We start from the raw sequence: 8,441 nt of genomic DNA on the forward strand, positions 1-8,441 counted from the left end.
TTCTTCTGTTCTACACTAATCAGTCTACAAGTCTTAAAATGGTGTCTTAAAACATGACTTGTCTGGAAAAAAAAAAAAAAATTCTATTGTATGTAAATCTGGTCCTGCCAAGCTATGGGCATAAGTAAGATAGTGAGACTTCATGTGTTGACTTGGTTTGAATGTTACTCGCTTATTTATTGGCAACTTTTATGGATATTTTCATTCATATCTATGGCCAAAAAAATCAATCCAGATAAAATGAGCACTTTCTTTAATAATTCCTGGTTGCTGCCATACATGAAGTTTGTGGAAGACCTGACTCTCTATTTGTATTCCTACTCTGTATACACAGGCATAAAGGAGGTGGTGATAGAAATGGCAGAGGCCCTGGCACAAGAAGCAGAGATGAAATGTCTGCATCTGAAGTTAGCTGCTGATCATTATCAGACTCAGGATAAATACTGTTCAGCACCAGGCTCTGGTGTAGGGTTGCCCGACTGACCTTGGCACTTCTTTCTCTTCATTCAGTATTTACACAATGATGGTACGAAAGGCAATAATGCACTTTTTTCTGTTTGAGTAACCTGCCTAGAAAGCTCACAATTAGAGTCTGTAACAACATTTACTGTAAGAGTTTTTCATCAAAAGGTCACTTCAAATAAAATCTAAACTTTTCATTAAAAATGGATTTGATGTTTTGTTTTTGGAAAAGCTTGATCAAATATTTATTGAAGATTCCCTTGTTGCAACAACATTTTGCAATATTTCTTCCCTCAACAGTTGTGGATAAATTGTACTCTGCAGAAACTCGTTTTAAATGGTTGACTTTTTGTCCCCTTTGTGGTCTGTGCTTTTTGAAACCTTGAACTTCTTCAAAGGACAATGTGTGCTGGAAGTACAACTAGTCAGGCTGATATATTTTTACAGTGCTTAGCACAACAGAAACCCTCATTTCAGTGGCGCCCTCTGGCTGCTACTACAACAGTTGCTTAATCTGGTTTTAGCAAAAGGACGGGCACAAAGGAAACAAATATTTTTCTGAGTTAATAAAAACAGGTATTTATTACTTGGAGTGGAACTGCAGGGGAAAATGAATAAGCTAAGAGGAACAAGGACTTAAGAGACAGGAGGCTATGAAATTAAGATGATACATAAATGTAAGGGAAGTAGGAAAGTGTGTGGCAATGATCAGTAAGTAATTAGAGCAATGAAAGATACATAGCCAGAGAGTCAATAGCACCAAAGTTACCTGGATGCAAGGGGACATTTCTATTAAAAAAAAAAAAAAAAAAGAGGAGGAGGACTCAAAGCTAAAGGGAAACAGATTCATATTGCTACTGAAATGAGATGTGAAGAGATACGGAAAAAGTGAAGTGTGGTGAATTGAATAGAAAATGAAGGTGGAAGAAATAAAAATAAATATTCTGATGGTGCTTTCAGCAGGCTTAGCTCTCAAGGGGCTGGACCATCTCCTTTCCTTAACTTTCTGTTGTGGTTTAACCCGGCTGGCAGCTAAACACCACACAGCCGTTCGCTCACCCTCCCCCCTCCCTCTCTGGGATGGGGGAGAGAAACGGGAAAGTGAAGCCGGTGAGTTGAGATAGAGACAGTTTATTAAGACAGGAATATAATAATAACAATAATAATAATAATAGTGATAATGATAATAGTATTAATAATAATAATGTGTAGGAAAACAAGTGATGCACGATGCAATTGCTCACCACCCGCTGACCGATGCCCAGCCTATCCCCCAGCAGCCGGCCCCCCCACCCCGGCCAGCCACCCCTATATATTGTTTAGCATGACGTCAGATGGTATGGAATACCCCTTTGGCCAGTTTGGGTCAGCTGTCCTGGGTCTGTCCCCTCCCAGCTCCTGCTGCACCCCCAGCCTGCTCGCTGGCAGGACAGAGCGAGAAGCCGAAAAGTCCTTGGCCTGGTGTAAGCACTGCTCTGCAACAATTAAAACATCAGCATGTTATCAGCGCTCTTCTCATCCTAATCCAAAGCATAGCACCCTACCAGCTACTAGGAGGAAAAATTAACTCTGTCCTAACTGGAACCAGGACACTTCCGCAAGTAGCTAGAGTGTGCTATAGAAATAGCTGGTTAGCCCCTGCTGAGATATTAATGGACTTTCTGAAGACTTCAGTGAGTGAACTGGTGTCAGCTGCCTCCTCCTCCCTCATAAAATATGGTTAAAATGCTGCCTGTCTCTGCCTGTTCATACTCCTAACAAGCCTGGGAGCACTCTGGTGGAAAGCACCTTTATTGGGGCACTGTGTAATGGGACTGGTGGTCAACTTCCCAAGATCAGCTCTGGGGTTCCCAGTGGCAAGAGCAGTGTCTCAGAAGTGCGGCAGAGATCTGTGAGGCTGGAGTTTGTGCAATGTGTTGAATACAGCTAGGCAATTTAGAGGATTTAGGTGATGGTTAAGAAGATAAATGCCAAAAGGATGAGGAAAGGTCATCGGCCTTTCAAGATATCCAACCCTTGCTTTCAGCACTGCTGCACAGTGAATAATCTAGTCTCTTGATCCTGGTTGCCTGACCAGCTGATAAACCTATTTAAACCATCGTAATTCTAGCTCGTATGATTCACCATACCCTCTTCAAATCTTAATTTGATCCTGTACACCTCTCCCCTATTTCATCCCTATTAGACATAAGTGAGGCTGAAGGCTATATTCAAGTTTCCTGCACAAATTAAAGGCTAGCTAACCATGTTGTGCAGACTGCTTGTAACACTACCTGAGCTGTCCTTTTGATGCTGAAAGCAGTTTGTGGCTGGAGATATAGTGTCTTGGAAAATTAATTTCCTTCTGATAGTGTTGACAGCACGGTTCCTGTGTGGACAGGCCCCACATTAAGACCTCTTTAGCCACTGTCTTGCACTTTAGTCTTTCTCATCGTAATTCCTAAGAGTAATTTAGGCCAGCGAAGAAACTGAGCAGTCCGCCCTCTTCTGAGGGTCAGGAAGAAAACTGAGAGAGATATGAGTAAAGCAAGTTCAGACTCATTGTCAAGGAGCTCCATAAATTTAGGGAGTTGGCTGGTGGGTACATAAACTAAGGGTTGAGGAGATACCAACAACATCCCTACTCTTACTCAAGTTTTAAAGCTTGGTGCAAAACTGGTTTATTTCAAAGTTTTTGTTACCTTGGACTAAAAGTTTATTAATGTTTTTGGGGAAGCTTCCGTGGACTGACAAACAAAAACTTTTTCTCTTATTTGCTTAGCGTTTTTGGTTCACCTTGAGTTTTCTGAAGGTCTTCCTATCCTAAATAACAAATTTTTACAATGCAGTAAAATTTCCATTTGCAGCTAACTTTTAAGTAGGTTGCTCATGTTAGCAACAGTAAACTGTTTTACATGTGAACTTTAAATCCTTCCAAGGGGGACACAACTTCTGTTTCATTTTAGGAACAGAAATTAAACAAGATCCACAAGAACTGTCAATTTTTTGATCAATTAGCTGTTATCATGCTTGATGGTGTGCAACGTGTCTAGGCTGTCAAGATTCCAGTCAAGTGACTGAGAAATGACAATTGCTCTGTTACATCCAAATGTAAACTTGTGTGGATGACAATAGTTCAGAGTACAGCCCATGGTATGGAATACGCAGAGTAGCTCCACTGAGTCCAGGTAAGTACACCAGTTCCTGACTACTTTTATGAATGTTGGCTAATGTGAAACTAATAGGAATTACAGGAGCTGGTAGTTATTTCTGATGCAAGTAAATAACAACACATTCTATTAAGAGAAGGGGAAAGGAAAAGCAGTGATTTGTGTTGCTCAGCGACTGTTACATATCAATAGGTTGTCCTGAGAGGAGCTGAGTTTGGTCCTTAACTGCTGAGTATTTCTCTTGTTTTTTAGATCTTCCTAACAGCAGTAATAATTTCATAGAGGTACTATATATTGTTGGAAGTCAAATGGAAAAGAATGGGGCATCTAACCTAATCTAATCTAATCAAACGTGTTAAGGAATGGAGGCATACTGAAGGCAAAAATTCAGTTAGTACTTGACCTGGATGGTAGGTCAAAAAAATATATGCTGCTCTGAAAATTACTGGCAGGGTCAGCTGGCTGGTCAGTGCAGCGTGCAGACCATATTTGCATTTGCATTGTTTGTGGGGTTCAGCTTGGAATTTTGTTATTTAGATTGAAACAAACAAACAATATATATTAAAAAATATGTTGATGTCTTGTTAAGATTATTTAGCATTAGAACAATTAAAAGGAAAGACAACTTCTTTGTTGAAGCCAAAGAACAAAAAACAGCCTGAAATCTACATAATATTTTTAAGGAGGTGAACATCTGCAATTAAATAACTGTTCTCTTTATATCTGTAAGACCTGGACACCACCTTAATTCTAGGAAGCTGAAGTGTGTTGTTGACTATGAGTCTGGCTTGCAACTTGCTATACAAAATTAAACTCTAAGACTCTCAAGAAAAAAAAAATAGTCTTATACTACTTGTATGCAATGTTAAATCATTAGGGGGGTTGTTTTGTTTTGTTTTTCAATACAAAGTGCAGTACATCTGTAACTTTCCTGGTAAGGAACAGGAAAAGTAGGAGAACATTATGATTTTTGTAGTTCAAGGTCATTCATCTTTCCTTCATGTTACTCAGCCCTGCAAAATTCATGTCCACATATATCAAGATATCTCTTGATGGCTGTGAATGTGATCTACCAGATGGAGAATTTATTTGAAGCTGGAAAGAACTTTAAGGAAACATTAAGTTATTTAGGGTGTAATTTTGTACTTTCAGTGGCAAAGATACACCTTAAAAGAATTGGAATAAGATTTTATTGTAACTAAGTTATTACATACAAAGTTTAGGCAAGGATGTTGAATTTTCTGGGACACCAGAAATAGGATTGCTGTTTTAAAAAATAGATGCTGTATCTAAGTATTAGAGTGTTTGCCAAACATTACTGCAAAAGCATGGAAATAAGAATAAAGGACAAGAATCTTGAATAGTCTAAATATTACACAGTATACCCATGTGACTATTTTTCATTTAGTGTTTTGGACTGGTATACATTTCCTTATATGCATATATGTGTGTGTATACATACGTATATATATATACACACATACTTTGCACTGTGATTCTCACTGTGAGGTTCCCAAAGTAACTCAGTTGTTTACATGTACAACTACTGTTATATTTAAGTAAGATCTTCTCTTTGTTACACTTGATTGCTTTTCCTGCCCAGTAGTCTCCTTTGTCTGAAGGTAGACAACATCTTGGAGGAGGAAGGTTTATTTATCTGTGGTTGCAAAGTGTCAGACACAGGGGTAGGTAGAGCTCAAAATAAACTGAAAAGAGATAGGTCCTGTGTGTTGTGTTCCTCTAGTATGTAAAGGTTTGGGGATTGTGGAGATCGTATCTATTAAGCTATTTTCAGGTCGTCTTTTGGGAAAACATTAATCTGAAGTATCTTTAGTTATCATTGTCTTCTTCAGCAGCACAGCTACCTAGACTATAATTGGTACCTTCCCCTTTCCCCTCCTTTTAAACCTTGTTAAAGGGTTTTTGTTTGTTTGTTTTTTCCCTTTGAAACCTTTCTTAAAGTTTAAAAATACTAACATCAAAACCTTTTCATTTAAGGTGATGTGGGTCTCTTTTCCTTTGCCTTTCCAGTACTTAAAATACAAATGCTGTGGAATAGTGTAGTGTCATTAGCAAGCAATGATCAGCTCAAGATAAAACACTCAAATGAAGGTTGTAAGTAGTTTATCTCTATCAGCCTACTAGATTTCTCCTAATAACCTTCTCACTGGTTTAGAAACGTGTCTTCTAGTCTCTCATGGCTACTGAACAAGTTCTACAACAGTCCAATAATATTAAAACACTAAATGTGCTTAAATCTCTAAATGACCATTTGAAGTTACTTGAATCTTATAGCCACTTTCCTTAGATAATATCTTCTGATAATGAAAAAGCTCTAAGCATTTTGAAAGCTCACCTTTCTTCACTATGCATGTAAAAGAAGATCAAAACATACTATTTAATAGGGTAAAAGCTTAAATAATGGAAAGTTCCTTCTCTCATTTATAGACCAGAAATTACATCAGACTCAGAGGGGAGCACGCTGAGTTTTGTACGTGGTGTTACTAAGACCCTCCGTGCTTTGGTGATAGGAAGGAAAAGCTGAATTGGAGCCATTCCAAGTAGTTTCATGTCAAAAGAGAATCTATTCCCTATTTTAACCATTACCAGAAACATTCCTGTTCAGATATTTTAAGATTTGAGATGGACTCTGAGGTTTCCAACCATTTTTCTAGAAATGTCTTAAAAGTCTATTTCGTGTTTTGGTAGCACACTGGAATAACAGGGTGACCAAGATAAAGCTGAATCATAGACAAACTGGAGGCAATGTACTGCCCCGTGGTTTAGGGTCAAGTGTTTTATATTGATAAACTGAACTGTTTTTCCCCATTTTCAGGATCAGAACGGCATTGCAAAACACTTTTTTCACACTGAATTTTTAAGACACAACTTTAATTTTGTAGTGTACTTCTATATTATTTAGGTAACAAGGACAGAAATAGAAAAAGCAGCATAAAGTCTTGTATAAACATTGCCAGGGTGCCTCTTTGTTCAGATTATTAGGACTTTAGCCAAGCAACAGGACAAGAATAGTAACAAATTCAGAAGAAAAGAAGGAACCTGAAGCGGGAACTGGACTTATACAGAGTCTGAGTTAATTCATCAAATCCTGCATTGCTTGCAACCAGTCACCTTCATGAATTCAAAAAACGTTCCTTATTTTTTCACCTGCCAGGGAGATTTATATAAGAGACATTTAAAAACACATTTTAGATCAAAAAAGTACCTATTCCTTAGTAATATTTAACTTATTTTCTTAAGAAAGTGTTGTTCAGGTGCACTAGAGGGGTTTAAAAATACTCATTGAAGACGCTTCACATCATTTCATCCTTTTTTCTCAGAATATTTTGGGCCAAGTAAGGAATATGCATTAAAGCACAACCCAGAACTGCTGTTGCAGGTGCTGTGCCTCAAAATTTGTGGGATCTTATATTGGTTAAGACACGAGAAAGGAAATGCTCAGGAAATTAAGCTACATCTGTCCATATGCAAAAAGCCATTGCTCAAATTTAATTGGCAGGATTACAAATCAAAAATGCCATCATTAGCATAATTCTGTTTTGATGATACTGTTAGCGATTAGGAGTTTCTCCAGAGAACATACAGACCACAAATTGTCAAAGGAAAGCGACAACAATTCTCACTTCAAGAAAAACTTCCAATTTACATAACTAGCCTTGACTCATGATGCAGGTTTTATAAATGACTTTGTCAATCTAAGAGATGCTTGCATTTCAAATTATGAAGCCCCTGTGAGTACAGACCCATTACTCTGAATGGAGAGGCCATAAAAACATCAGTACCTTTGACATAAAACTGATGTATTATGTAATAATGTTTCAAGTAGAAGTTGGAGCTTCATTTATCAGCAACGTCTGTAGTTGGGTTTTGTACAGGTTATGAATGAAACCATGAATGTTTCAGTCACATCACAGATGCTAATAAAATGACATAATGGAGAGGCTGAGGGAGATGGATGCAGGATGTAATGACTCTTTCAAGCTGACTGTTCCCAAAGAAAGGGGGAGGAGGATGGATGGGAATATCTACTTTAGAATGATGCTTAGCATCTTACTACAGATAGAAAATTAAGCTGTTTGATGTGGGAGCTGCCAGACTAAGCAGGGAAAAGGCAGGTTTCTTACCTCAGTTTGTGTAATTCAGCTTATTCTAGCAGCTCGTGCATTTCACTAGCTGCTCATCTTGACCATTGCATTTCCCTGTATGTAGATCAAAATTATAGCTGGGAAAGTGGGAGATTAAAATCCAGCAAAATTCACCTGTGAAAAGAGATTTAAAACAGGGTAGAGAATGGGAAAGAAAGGATGAAAAAGCCAGAATTCAGAAAAGCCTCAGGAGGATAAATTTAAAGCTAAGATGCAAACCAACCAATATAAGTGAAGGCCGCTCTTTCTCTCTCGTGGTAATCCATGTGCATATTAACAGACCCAGTGAATTAGTGAGTTAAGCCTTCTCAACCACAACCTGAAGCTGGAACTCCCCTGACTGAGCACCTGGAGTTTGGTTTCACTTCTCTAAGAGCTCTTGGCACATATCTGTAGTATGAGACTAAAGCTGCCTCCTGATAGCACTGACTTGTGTCATGTGTGAGTAGTAAAGTATGACAGGAAGAGACTCCTGAGTACAGCAGGTCAAGCCTATTTAGTTGCTACTCTGAGCAAAAGCCAACTGAATCCTGGCCACTTGCCTAAGTAAATGTACTCTGCTTTATATCTGAAAGCAGCTGAGAAAAAATCAAGTAAGCAATGCCTCCTGTGAAGCACACCTGCCATTACCTTTGCATCTCTTTAAATACTACACTCCCTGCAC

General features: G+C 38.4%; 1 long non-coding RNA gene across 1 annotated transcript; it reads right to left on the reverse strand.

Annotated features, from left to right (window-relative positions):
- Window positions 1-4,269: 4,269 nt before the first annotated feature.
- LOC310885860 lies at window positions 4,270-8,424 on the reverse strand. Its single transcript, XR_014574998.1, has 3 exons — window positions 8,001-8,424; window positions 7,757-7,891; window positions 4,270-6,779 (listed from the first exon to the last, which is right to left on the reverse strand). It is a non-coding gene; the product is annotated as an uncharacterized lncRNA (long non-coding RNA).
- Between the last annotated feature and the right edge of the window lie 17 nt (window positions 8,425-8,441).

This window comes from Anser anser (assembly GCF_964211835.1).
Source record: "Anser anser genome assembly, chromosome: 1".
Classification (NCBI taxonomy): domain Eukaryota; kingdom Metazoa; phylum Chordata; class Aves; order Anseriformes; family Anatidae; genus Anser; species Anser anser.